The sequence below is a fragment of the Aulostomus chinensis genome, chromosome 11 (genome assembly GCF_037954235.1).
Source record: "Aulostomus chinensis isolate RoL2024-O1b breed Wild chromosome 11, RoL_Achi_v1.0, whole genome shotgun sequence".
NCBI lineage: Eukaryota > Metazoa > Chordata > Actinopteri > Syngnathiformes > Aulostomidae > Aulostomus > Aulostomus chinensis.
The window spans coordinates 17,254,924-17,269,501 of NC_141330.1; the positions used below are offsets into that span (position 1 = coordinate 17,254,924).

The following is a 14,578-nucleotide window of genomic DNA, read 5'->3' on the forward strand; positions in this document are numbered from 1 at the left end:
AATTTAGCTTTTCATTACGAGAACAACCTGCTAAAAAAATCCTCAAATGTTTCCTCGATATTGGAACTTCTCATGTCAATTTTCCTCCTTTATCAAATTTGGGAAATAAATTCTTTTATGTTGACAGACAACATAATATATTTCTTAAATATCCTGATTTGTGCGACATGCTCCTCTTGCACTCACATGCTCCTCATCACTCTGTTGACTGATCCGAATCTTAAGGTTGTTTGTATTTATCGTTTATCATGTACTCACCACAAGATGTCTGGATCACCTCTGACATTTTGGTGTCTTACAGTAGCTCAACTCAAATAATCCGTTAAGTATCGGTCATGGGACTATATTGTGACTTGGATTATACTGGATGATGCGCTTCAGAGTTATATAAACTGAAATTTTGTGTAGTTTTGCTTCGGCCTCCATGAGTTTCCCAGGACAAAGGATGTGGCTATTACTATCTTAATTCTGGTTTCTGTCTGCAGAGGGAAAAAAAAGTCTTCATGAATTCAAGATATCAAACAGTGAATGGAAAAATGATCATTTTTGTGCAGTATTTTTTTAAAAGGAAAAAAAACCTTTGCTTTGATTAAAAGAATTATAGCAGAATTATAATGAACTCTAATTAATCCCGTAACTTAAAGGAGTGCTGTTGTCGAATTCTTTTCCGTCCATCTACATTTGTATTGTTGCACGGTTGTCACCTATAATTCATAAACACACCAGACAACAAATAGTCAAAAGGCCTGGCTGGAAGTAAGTGTCTGTCTGCACATCCCCGTGGTCAGTGAAACACACTAATATATGGCTGGCATGGACATAAAATGGATGTCATGTAAAGCCGGATTTCACTAATGTTCTTGTCACCATGATCATTCAAATGCATGTTTTAGAGTGACATGAGGCTGACCTGTCAAGAAAAATGGACTTTTAAATTTTATAGAGAGAAGACTTGTAAAGCCAGGTCTCACTAATATTTTGAAATATTAATGTGTACCTCCATCAATGCATGAGTGAGGGATATTCTAATAGATACTCAATTATTCATACCCATAAATAAAACCTGCTTACCTAGATTAGGACTAAAAACCCCTACAATGATGGTTTATAAGGACAAGCTATTAATGTGTGTATGCAAAGGCTGTGGTGTACCTGCACATGAAGTTAACGGCGCAATCTTTGACTCATCTCACACCTAAAAGCGTTGCCATCAGATAATTCTGGAATTTTGTTAGCATCATCTCAGCCATCTCACACAAATCAGTATTAGCAGCCTGTTAGTCGAACTGTCAAACCACACACGTGTCAACCGGTTATTTCTACTGATTCACATTCAAGCAGACCAGTTAAGAGCATGTACTGCAATGAAGTTTTAGATTGCCCAAGTCACACAGACTACACGAGCTTTGAGATGAAACGAGACAAACCATCGTTATTATGATCATTTCAATATCTTAATCTTCATTAGAGCGAAGGCTTGTAAAACACTGAGATAAACTATTCCTTCGAAAAACACCAGACCCACTTCAAACACGTCAGGTACTTCTTTGAGTTTAGTGTGTTGCATCCTCCAGATCTGTAAGAGCACTTGTGTGAGAAGTAACTGTAATCGGTTTCAGTCGCATCCTTAAATTTAATTGACTAAACAAACAGACACAAACAACTTAATGGGGAGTGTTATGATAATGACTTGCGTCTTTCCTCACTTAAAATTCTGTCGTGAAAAATTTAATTAATACTGACTAAATTCATCACATTATAATTGAGTTGTCACAGAAGACAAGAGTTATGGAAGTGGGTTAAAGAAAAGTTATTTCTCTCTTCTTTTTTTTTTAAAGACACATTTTAGTTACAAGTGTAGGTGCAAAAGGTTTTATAATATCTTATGTACTATTTATCTGTGTAAGATGAAACGGGGCAAATTAATCTTGACTGTAGTATCACAAAGTGGTCGGCCTAGTCTGGAACGAACAGTCCAGCAACTCCTATGAAGGCAGTCAGATCCTTAATCTTGGGGGGGTTTAATCGAAGTGGTAAACTTTCAAAACTGACAGATATCAGGATCAGAGGATGCGCACTGTAAAAAAGTTAGATGTACAATTAATCAGCAAGCAGCTGTAGCACATGCGCTACTTTTACTGCAACAGAAGGGAGACATACTCTTATATTCTGTTGCAGCAAAAGTAGCAAAAGCATAATGCACTCAAGCACATCACCACCAACGACAGCCTCAATAAGCATAAAGCCATAGCTTGAGTGCATGATACGGAGAGGAGTTGCTAATGTCCTGACACTCCTATAAACAGGACAACTGGTCAGTTCACTCCCTAATGTGAGTTAATTACAAGCTCTCTGATTTAATGTTACAGTATTAGCACTGTAAAGGCAGCATGAGTGTATATTTTACATATATTGTTGTCGGTTTTGTTTTGACACTGTTGACATTTCAGAGATTAGACATAATGTTGCTGCCGAATATAAAACATCTAGTCGTGCTTTTTTGAAAGGCAACTTCAGCGTGTAGTCAATAAAAGTAAACAGTGTAATAATAAGTGATGTTTTGGAGAGGAATGATGAGTAGTATTATTGAATAGATGGTGAGTGTTTAAAGACTTGTGATGAGACAAGCCCAGTATGCCTGTGGTGAATGTGAGAGGCAGGTTCCAGATAATGAAGTCTTCTGTGTGCGCGTGTGTGTGTGTGTGTGTGTGTGTGTGTGTGTAATGATCCCAAATTGTATAATTAATTATGAACACGTCTGAATAGAGAAGAGATTTCAATAAAGACTGGAGATACATGCAGAATGAGGAGAGAGAGAGCAAGAGAGCGAGAGAGAGAGACAGAGAGAGAGAGAGACAGAGAGAGAGACAGAGAGAGATATGAATATCATTTCTCCTTCTGAGTCGTCTCCATCTTAATAAAGCAGCAGGGTGGGAGATGAGCCTGCTGTGCCCTCCTGTGGCCACAGCAGTGAAATATTGCCAGTCATCTTTCTGTCTCTGCCTAATTACACTCATCCTGAATTCTACTGACCTATAATAGAGGGGCATCCTGCAGTGAAATATCTATGTATGTGTGTATTTTACTCTATTTTGAAGAAAGGCTCTTTTAAAGATGGACTGAAAAGAAAAAAAAAATCATGTATAAATAAAGTAATGTTCATTATGCAATGACAAGTTAACAGTTGCTCACCCACAAATGACAGCATACAGACAAGGATATATTTGTTTTGCGCTGAAAAAAAATGATTGCCAAGTCAAACTGTGTCACAACAGCTAAAGACATGCACAACGTTCAGTTAACACAAACACGTACGATTTTAACATTTTGAATCCTATGTCTATTAATTCCTTGTTAAAGCTAATCTTATTGTTACAAGGGATGGACTACATAAAGTCCTGGGCCACTATCAATTCCACTGTTTAAAATCTAAAAATATTTGTTCAACAGCCAATACTGATAGGGTTCTTTGAGTGCTTTTAACCAAAACTGATGTTTTTTTGTAATGTTGCTCTAATTTTTCTTTATTTGCCAGGGGATCAAGAAAATAATAAAAATTACCATTTTCCCCCCCAACAAAACATCAGAATGCCATCGTATTTGTAGAAAAAAGTCAAGCAAGGTGAATATCAGCCCATACATGAAGATATATTGATGCATCCTATATTTTTATCCCCCAAAAATGATGCTACTAGTCTAAGATGATTACTATCAATTTAAATTTCATCATCAATTACTTCGGATCTGCAGATTGTGGTGGAGAGCCAAAGAACAACTTTTTAGAAGTCTGTCAGACCAACCACCATGAGTCCAGTCAGACAGTTGGCCAACAAGCCATCCAGACAGGAGTGACAGTCATTGCATCTACCGGTCAGACACTTCGCTAATCCTCCAGTCAGTCAACAAGCCAGTCAACTATCCAGCCAGTCTGCCAGTCATCAGATTAGCCAGTCAACATGCCAACACGCCCACCAGTTATTTCATTTGCTCCCATTCGACTGAACCAGCAGCCACTCTCTACTTCAAATGACCAGTCACTCACTCAATCAGCCAGACAGACAGGAAACCAGTTAACCTTTGCCAAAGAGTCAACCAGTGTGTCAGTTTAATGCTTCAGGTCTGTTCAGCATGCTAGCACACACGACCTCTCCAATTCCAGGGTAAAGGTGCCACATCATTACTATTAGTGCGGTAACTTACAAAACTGGGTACAAATAAAGGCTGAACCATTTAAGCACTGCATAAATATGAGAAGTCACATGTACACATCCGTGCAGCACACACACACACACACACACACACACACACACACTTTATGGTAGCTGACATGTGCCCATCTTATCTGTTCTGCCCTTGGAGAATCTAAATGCTAAATGTATGTGCATATTTTTTCATAGCAAGAGACATATTAGAATTTTTCCAGCAAATCCCCCATCCCCATCCTCCATCTCCCATACGGAGGACATGAAAGTATCCGAAGCGCATAATGCGGGAGGAATTAAAGGATTCCTTTGTGGCCCTGAGTACCAGGGGCCATCGTAATGACGAGAAGGCTTAAGCGCTTTGTATCCTCCCTTTTAGCCCGTTCTGTCCCTCTCTGTCCAGCAGTTTTCATTTTTCATTTTACTGAAGAGGTGTGTGTGTGTGTGTGTGTTTGTCATTAAATATTCATAGGGAGGTAAAGTAATGATCATCTGTTTGTTATTGAAAGAGGCGCTTATATTAGAACACAGAGGAAATAGATTTGTTGTCTAGTTTGGAAAGGGAAGACAGAGCAAGGAGGAAAGTATGTCCTTGTCTTGCTGTGTGTGTCTGTGTCCGTACTTATTCTACAGTATATGTATTTGAACTTTTTTTTTTAAAAAAGGTGATTATTTTTTTCACTAAAAGTGAAATTTCCAGTTAATGAACAATTGTGTGCATAAGCGGGAGATTGCCAAAAAGGCATCCTTTTTTTATCCTGTTTTCCCCTGTGAGTGTACAGGCGATGAGCTCACTCCTCTGTTATCTCATCTCCTCCAATGATGGATATTGATCAGAGTCTAAGGGAGTAAAGGGTCATTGATTGAGAAACTCTGACATAGTCAAAGCGGAGAGGATCCCACCAGACCTCTGGACTGGTGTTGATTGCTTCATATGGATCTCAGGCTTCATCGGGGGCCACTTGCATCTCATCACCGTTGTCAAACATTATATTCCAGGCCACCGGATATATCATGACAGGAGACGAGGCAAATGACGACATCATGTCGGCCAAAAATATAGACTTTCATTCAAGAAGATGAAGATCTGCTGTAGTGATGAAGTTTGGGAATATCACGCTGTCTTTTGAGCATGTTATGAACGTGGCATAACACAAAGTTTCATCAGTATGAACTGATGGAAACTATGACAAACGAAGTAAAGGGGAGGTTCCCTGTTTTTGTACGTACGATGCATGTGTGTCACCATGTTTGTGTCTTAACTACGTTTGTATTAATCTATACTCATTGTCTCGTCATCTTTTTCATTTATCATGTCGATATTCCACTGTGTATCTGTGTAGGTCATGAAGCTGAGAAATATATAACTTAAATTTGACTCCAGCAAAAGACATGCAAATTTCAAATTCATCTTTGCATCAATTCTCTTAAAATTCAAGCTATTATTTTTGCAGTCATGTTCAGCTCTTGGCCTTGTGTCAAGGGTGCTGTTGAAAAGTCATTAACAGAAAACATCCACTAGAGGGAGAGATTGGACTGTTTATTGTGGGGGAAATACCCATTAACTCAGACTGTGGACAGATTAGACAGTCATTGCTAAACATTGATTTTGCTGAGCGCACCTTAAACAGAACTATGCGGAGTCAAGAAGATGGAAAAGTTGCACAAAGTCAATAGAAAGCTTCCACACGCTTTCAGCCAAATGAGATGAGGAGAATCATCAAGCAGTGCTGTTGACCAGTTGACTTAATTTTCATACAAATCTAAAATGATGTCTATGCTGAATCCTCTCATATCAGACAGACCCAGAGATTGTGGTTAATACTTAGGGTTAAATTCATCACATCCTCCCAGTCAAAGAAGCGTTACTCTGCGTATTTACATCAAAAAAGGTTTGTTTAATTGTAACTTTTCAGTATTTTAGAGGCTCAAATAGTAGCTGACAACCATATAAAAGACCAAACACTTTTGGTGTCATTTTACAACCTAATATCAACAGATCAGAGTCTTGAATTTAACAAGTTCACCTCTCTGGAAGTGGTACCTCTCTGGGAGCAGGTGACTGAGGCCGATAGACTGGCAGCTGAACAGGCGCTTAGTAGGAAAACTCAGGAGGGTCCTGGAGGCTTTACAAGCCTCAGTCATGCAGCCCAGACGCTTGATGGTGGCAAAGCATGGGAAACCATTGATTGAAGCCAGTCCCAGTGGGTGACACCGTTCAGGAGGAGGTGATGTCAACTGAGGTGCTACTCAGGGGGTCCAGCCTGGTACCAGCAACAGGGCTGGAAATAAATGGGACAGGAGAATGGGGTTTAATGAACTCTGTCGCCTGTGGAACAAGCAAGGGCTTCTGTGGAGCCAGGCAAATGGGAGCCTACGACAATGTTGAGGACAGAAAGAGATGTAGGTCCCGCTCCAAAGAATGGAACTCCTGTAAGCCAGACTTGAGAAACGGGTCCCAAGGGACCGAAGTCAACAAAAAGAAGTCAGCCAAGGACTGGAGGTCAGTTTGGGTTGATGGTAGTGATGGTTGACAATCAAGGCCAGCTGAGACGGCACTTGTGGGGAATGGGCTAAATATTGGCAAGGGCCTGCGGTACCCGATGAACCAAAACCAGCTGGACCACAGTAGTGACAGCGGGTAGCTGGATCTCTGTGCCTTCACCCTTAAAATGGGGAAAAAAGCTGTTCTCCCAGGTTGGAGTCAAACGAGGAAGAAATGGTTTGATGCTCACAGGCAAGCAAACACAGAAGGAAGCAGAGCAGTGGAGTCAGTGCTGGCCCAGTATGAAAGGCACAGAGGCAAAGCTCACAGCTGGGGTGAAGATTTGTTGGGAGGATGCATCTGGTCAAGCAGCCAGTACTTATGGGGTCACCACTGGACTTCATCATAATCTGATTTTTTCTTCACTTGTTGACGACTTGAGGCTGAACAAAAATTGGAAGCAAAACTCAGGTCACACAGTATTTTCTGCCAGGGTGTATGTAGTAGGGCGTGACGGACTAACCCAAAGGCTCTTGGTTGTTATATATGTATTACACTTTTTTCCTGTGTTTTCTGGTCATTTCTCACTGTCGGAGAGCCTGAAGTGAGGGGAAAAAAAAGAAAGAAATCCATCTGCCCACCAGAGACAGCAAGTATTGTAAGCTCAGTGTAGTGTGGCAGGTCAGATTCATGTTTTGTGTTAGTTTTGGTGTTGTTGCTGCTGAGGGAGAAAGTGGGCCTCCTTCCAAGTGTCACATTCAAGCAGTACTTGTCTTGATCAAAGCTGGCACCCTCCTGACTCACATTGTTCTGATGCACATGCACAAACACTCATGCACATATGTGGTGTATGTCCATATACATATAAACGAGTCAGGCTGTACCCAACTCGGATTTGTTGGTCAGACAGCTGACTGTTGTGAATAACTGAATTGCCAACATATAATACAGGCTTTAATGTATTTGTCTAATTCCTAATGATGACAGTACTCATCTCTGCTGGGGTAAATCTTACAGCTGCATTGATTGGCTTTAAACAATAAAGACAAGCTCCCTGCAGACTTTGACAAGACATGGGAGCAAACACGGGAACTTGTTGAAAACTAAAATTGTGCAAGTTGTCCTCAGCTGCACTTCAAAAAGCTACTTCTACAAGGATGTTGAATCCAGAGTGAAAGAGTGGCAAAGCTAGCGGCGAGAAGTTTAGACTTCTCAACTTGTCTCTCACAGATGACACAAATCGCGTTCTTTTAAATGAGAGCATAAAATAAAAGCATACAAAAAGGTGTGCACACCTTTACACAGGAAGGTACTGATACAATAAACATTGACCAGCATCATTTTTGTTTTCAGTGGAACACACACACAAACTTGCAGAGGACAAACTTGAGAAAAAATTTGAAGCCTCACCTCCTGGTGTTAATCCCTTCGTTGTTATCAGTGTTAATTGAAGGAATGAGCTCGATAATTTGGTCCCCTGCCGAGTGATTACTTAGCCTCAGCATAGCCTTGCTTGATTCATAAACACTTCCAGGAAAATAATGGAATTACAGCCATTCTATGAGCTGTCACCATTAATGAAAGGTGGCAAAGCTCTCACTTCTTAGAGGACAGTGTTTATTTGAGGACACTGATCTGCACAGCTGCAGGGATTCTGTCATACGAGAAACAAAGTATTTGCTGCAATGGAGCAACAGAAATAAAGGGTAGAGAAAAAAAAGAATGGAAAGGAAACCGTGGAACTCACCTTTCTCTTGGATCGACCCATTTTCTCACTAGCTTCAGGGTCACAGAGAGTTCAGTGACAGTTCACACTCATTGTCAGGTGACCCTTCAAGTCATCCGAGGTCCCTGTCATTTTAGGAGTTCTTGCCCATTCTCAAGTCCTGTGGGAAACATGGCTGTTAACCCGGCTGCCAACATAAACACAGCCATGGGTCCAACTCCCAAGACAGCATTCAGGCCCTGAGCCGGTCAACGGGTACGTAGGATTCCAGGTCAGACTATACAGCTCATAGCTTAGTCATATTTTCGAACTAAAAGCAATTTCCTCGTCATTTGCGTGTGTGTAGGCCATTATCATAGCAGAGAAGCTGCTGTGCAACCAGATGAGATCATTCCTTGGTACCGACAGCTGGCACCAAACATTTCAACGCATTTTGCTGCTTTGTAGTACTGACGTGATTTTGGTGCAGAAAGGTACTGACCTTCAGAACACAGCCCTGTTATTCCCTACCCAAGCCATAAATAATGGATTCATCTTGAACGGCTATTATTGTTGTAGCACTTCTAACCCTCCGAACTGGCACTGAGACTGCTTGACCAATGAGATTTCACTCAAACAAGAGCATAACAACTTATCAATTGACTAGTTAAATGGGAGACTACAAATACTATGTATTTACTTTGAGCCTGAACACATCACGCGTGTGCATCAATGAGAACTAGCTTTAGTCTGAGAGGTAGCGGTAGCAACATCCATCATTCAAGTGAAAATGGGTGAAATGCAAAAAACTCAGTTCATTTTTATTTAGGTTCTCTTCTAAATCTGGTAAACCTTCCTGCGTGGTGCGAATGTGATTATGTCGTAAGACATTTAATCTCAATAAGAGATGTGCTGCTCCTGTTGTGAAGCAGTGCCACTTTTGCATCTTGAAACTCTGCACAACAATGTGGAGGATGAAGTCTGAGTGTTCATCAATCATCACATATGAAAAAAAGATCTGTGCTACAAAGATGGAGAGTACAACCGTCTACATATTTCAGAATTTATTGACCTGAGAAAGATTGCGCTGATATCCGTTATTAGGGTTATATTTCTGTGGGTGCAGCTTTATAGGGAGCCTTATGTGGCCTTGGGGGCCTCGATGTAAGAACAGCTGTTCACACGATCTATAGCAAAAATGGAAGGCATCCTGCCCTGCCATTCTCAACTCATGGACTGAGCATGATCCACACACAGGATGAAGGATCAGAATTCCCCCACTGAGCTCAAATTATTCTCTGGATTTCACCCATCTACTTGTGGGAGTTTAATATTACAACACATTACCCTCCCTTCCCCTGCATGTGATCAGTGACAATAGATCTGCTGCTATGTGCTACAGAGACCATTCCTTCATTTTGATTCAACACCACCCAATTTAACTCCCTAGGGCTTAGGTAACCTCTACCTAGTTTTAAATTTTTCAAATTGGTTGACTGTGTGTGGGATCCTCTCCAAGTTAAGTGTTACAGCAAATACTTCAGGAATTATCCATTCAGCGTATAAATATCTCCCTCCACTCTGATGGCCACTGGGTGCACAGCAACAAGGACAGATTCTCTCAAGTATCTCGTCCACACAAACAACAAAAGCAACCTGTTAACATGAAGCAGGTGTGACGAGTGTTGACTTTTGATTGTGTCTATACTGTATGTCTATAGAAAGTGCAATGCAATGTTTGGAGACTGACAGAGGAGCTGTCATAGGACACTTGGCACCGACCCCTAGATGAGTCACCATCCTAATCGGGTTTGACTAAAATGTTCAGATAATAGGCTTATGAAGGTTTCCACGAAGGTTCCATCGAGGTTGTTTGCTGTTTGCAGTTATTCATCATGATATCAATTCTGCACTCAGTATCAGTGTATAATGTGGCATTCAACATCTTAAGTATTAGAAATTTTTAACCAAACTGCATTTGGTTGCGTACCAATGTATTCTGTCAGGGTTGCTTACTGACTAATGTAGCCGCTTGCACTATTGACTTTGTTTGTTCTAACCACATAAATCTGAGGTTAAACGCTGTAACCCTTGTGTCCTTTAAATGTCTCTTGGCAGTTCCATAATTCCATTCCCGTCAAAGAACGGGTGAGCCACCAATTACAGTTAACAGGCGGTTAGACGGTATGCATCCTCGGCAGACTCACCAAGTCACCAGGTGCATTGAAGTTTCCGATGTGTGTACATCTACTGTGAAAAATCATGCAGAAACTCCAACGGGAAATTCGGGATTAGGATATTCCTCACATATTTCAAGAGTTTCGGTCGGGAAAGCTGAAGGCCTAAGATAATGGTATCATCACCATAGTAGTGACATCACCATGCAAGGTAACAAATGATCATTTTAGAACCACTGAGAAATTCCTTTAATCCAACAATGATGCTGGCAGGTTTCCGGGAACATGTTCCAAACTGAGCATGAGTAATACTGCAGCCCCTTTTAAGACCACCACTTATTCTGCCGCTGAGCAGATTCATCTCAGCCTCTTGCTTTTCACTTCACTTTTTGGTGGGCCCCTCACATTTTTTTCCCCCCAATTGTAAATTGCAGACTACTCCATTTCCATGCAGCCTGGTCCACCCCCTCTGCCAATCCGGGAAGGGTCGGAGAATACCACATGCTTCCGCTGTGACATGTGGAGTCATCAGCTACTTTTCACCTGACAGTGAGGAGTTCCACCAAGGAGACGTAGGAGGATCCAATATTTCCCTCAATACACATACAATTGTCTGGCTTACCAACTCCAGGCACGAACAATGGTGTCCAGCAAAACGCCCAACCAAGCCGGAGGTCACTGAGCATTTTGTGGCAATTAAATTAAATCCAACCCAGGAAGCCCACTTGCTGTCAGTGATAGATGATTGTGACATCACATCCATTTACTGTGATTGCTTCAGTGAGTGAGCATTTTCATGTTAACTCCCCGTGGTATTCTGCTCAACACTACATAATACACGTAGGCGTGCATGCAAAGTGGAATGAGCAGGAAGGACAAAGACTTTACTATTGGAGATTGACTGGATTAAACCAAGCAAAAGCCTACCACACACCATTCACTGATTTGTGATCAGCTTAGTATAACGGCATTTTCAATCTGATGACTAATGAGCTGTAACAGCTCGGCAAGTCACTGATTGATGTCTTGGAGTGGGCAGCTTTTTATAGAGAGGAATGAAGGGTGGGTACTTGAACAATGTAAGAGTGATTGACGAGAGGGTTGGAATACCACTCGTCTACAGTAGTTGGGTTTCTCAGCGTTCTCTCCGTTTCTTGATCGTCCACTCACTCTCTTTGTCATCTTCTTTCTAGGTTATTAACAAGTCTCTGTCCCTTCCAACTGCAAAATAGGTGCCACCACAAATTCACATACACAAACGTTTATACCAAACAGATTTGTCTCACATCATCTTCCAAGTGGCTGTCAGTCGACGACACTGACAATGTCAGCCTTTGTCTGACAAATGAGGTTTTGTGGTATTTACACAACCTGGCAAACTGTGAGACTTGCCGAGAAAGGGAAAGTCAGAGCTCACAGACAGTGTGATGTGGTAACTCAATCGCATTGTTTGCCTGAACGTAATAAGGGTTTTTCCATCAATATAAATGAAACACAATATCATTTATGTGTAGAACGAGCGTATTGTCAGAATTCTTTCCAATCCTTTGACACCCTCAGACCAAGTTGGAATATTTGACTTTGGCATGGGGACCAAAGCACGTTGTAGTGTAGGTTTACACAACTGACATGCACCAGCAAGACTGTCGGGAATTATTTCCTTTCGATAGAAAAAGGGGGGACACCAATGCAATAATATTGATGCGTAACACAAATGTCTTACTTTATTTCAGTATGAGAGGCCATCTTGAGATGGAAACGAAATGAAACTGAAGCATATCAGTAACACTGTGATGCCCCGAGACTGCAAGGGATCATCGCTCTCTTCAAAAGTTCAAGAATGATCACACTGATCACATGTAGTCAGCCTCAGGGCGAGTTCAAACCTGCATTGTTAAATCCAGTGGAATCTGACTCTGGCTGGATTTCCCCCAGTGAGACAATTCATTTGTTTAAATCTGATCAGTGCTCGTGCTCTGGTGCAGGTCAAATAACTATGCACCCTTTAAAGGAAGTGGTCTTAATGCCAAACTAATTCTGGAAGCCCAACTGGACCCAGCAACAAGTTGTCTCAGCTCGTTTAGGATAGATGCCACCAGTGGACAGGTGCATTTTGCATACTGCAGTGTAGACCATCTCAGTTGCTAGTGGATAATCTCAGAATGACTCAAGATCCAACCTTTGCTTGCAGTGTCTCATTAATGTTTCTGGGTTTACAGACTGATTGTTACACTGTTGTTGCTACATCAGACACATCTGACCATCAGAATGGAGTTTTGCCGGTGCATTCTGGCTTGCTTAAAAAAAAAAAAAAATTGTGTGAAGAGAAACAAAAACAAACAGTGGCGGGAGACTTGAAGCTATACATGTACCCAAGGTTGAGGGACCAACTCTGGGAGGAGAGGTAAAGTTTACCTGACAGCAAATTCACACACATTTGGCTGTTGGTGGGTGACAATTTTTAACCCTGTGGCATCAAATTAAATACAAATACAGATACCTTTATTGTTACATCCTTGCACAGTACAGGGAGTAAAAGGCTTGGGAGTGCTTGCCTCCTCATCTCGCAGAAATAGAAGAGGTAAAATATTATAGCAATAGAACAGAAGAGTCAAACAATCAATACAAAAATGAACTGAGTGACAGGATTTGTCATTTTTAAAACCCCAATCTGAATAGTCAGCGTTATCTACAATGCTTTCTCATGTTTACAGTCCTGTGACAGACCAATGTCTGACCCCAAATTGGACCAAAAACTAACGTGCCTCTGCAGCAACTCTCAAAAAATGATCAAACTAGGCAACAGGACTCAACCTCAAGAATCCCCAATTACGATGATCTGGATGACTGAGAATATTCACAAATACTATGCAGCAACACAATCAAGACAGCTGCTGTACCGAGGGAGCCCATTTCCAATGAGAGGAAATAGTGAGAAACTGTTGTCAGTGATTAAATGAGAGCCATGGGAATAAAAGGGTGTCCCTAAAAACACTTAGATGCAAATCTGCACAAAACAGAAAACCAAAAACATGGTTGCACAATGACAAAGAAACAAACACTTTTGAGGCTAGACACAAGAATTACAAACATCTTAAAGTAAGTATTTCCCAGAAATGCCAGTGTTTAAAAGTAATAAGGAAGTACTGGGTGGTCACAAACTGCAGGTGATGTCATTCACTTGCACAACCACAAAAATACAACAAAAGAAGTCTCGTTCTACCCTCAACAACTGTATTTTATGACCCTCGTGGCCCGGTCAAGCTGGTGGAATCCTAAGTCTGAGACAGAACAGTGTTTTGTCTCAGAGCTAATCAAGTACTTTGAGCTTCACAGCCAAATACAAGATGGGTTGCACCATTTCATCAATAGTCAAACAAACAGTCATTGATGCAGCACAGCGAGAGAGTGAAAGCTATCAAACGACAATTCTTCACAAATTGGATCAGAGATTCATGACATCAAATTTGGTGCTGGATACCTGGGCTGCAAGAGGACTGATGGAAACACCACGAGCCTCAATTCTACGACCCGTGCCTGCCCTTATGAATAACAATCTACTCAAAAATGCGTGCGCGTAAATTCCACCTCACAACCTGCCCTCGACACGCCATCATTCAACCACACTCAGAGTAAAACAGCTTGTGAATGCTGAATAAATGACGTCTGCCGCCTGATTAGTGGTTCCTCACAGTGAATCATGGCAGCGACCACAAGGGAGAGTGAGAAAAATGGATCAGCATCATTGGACACAACTGTCACTGGAGTATTTATGTGTTTACGGCAGTCAGGCTGTTGGACTCACACTGTAACACCACTGCATCAATGAGTGACATCCTTAGATCATTTAAAAGGGGAAGTTTGTAGGTGAAGTAGATTCATTTTTACCTTTAAACTTTGTTGAGGAGAACTTGGCTGCCCTGTGATGAGGATGTGGAGTGTCGAATTTAAGAGTTGTTACTGGCTTTGTCTACTGGCTTTGCTCAACTAGGCTCCACAATCCATGTGT

General features: G+C 41.4%; 1 protein-coding gene across 4 annotated transcripts in view; it reads right to left on the reverse strand.

The window, feature by feature from the left end:
- LOC147253650 (uncharacterized) overlaps positions 1-14,578 on the reverse strand; it is an 80,885-nt gene that overhangs the window by 58,629 nt on the left and 7,678 nt on the right. Inside the window, exon 2 of one of the 4 annotated variants that reach the window (XR_015118421.1) lies at positions 5,890-6,484. The exons of the other annotated variants lie outside the window; for them this stretch is intronic. The gene's annotated coding sequence lies outside the window, so the exon portion shown is untranslated. Of the gene's footprint in view, positions 1-5,889; positions 6,485-14,578 lie in introns of those variants that run through there. 4 annotated transcript variants of the gene reach the window in all.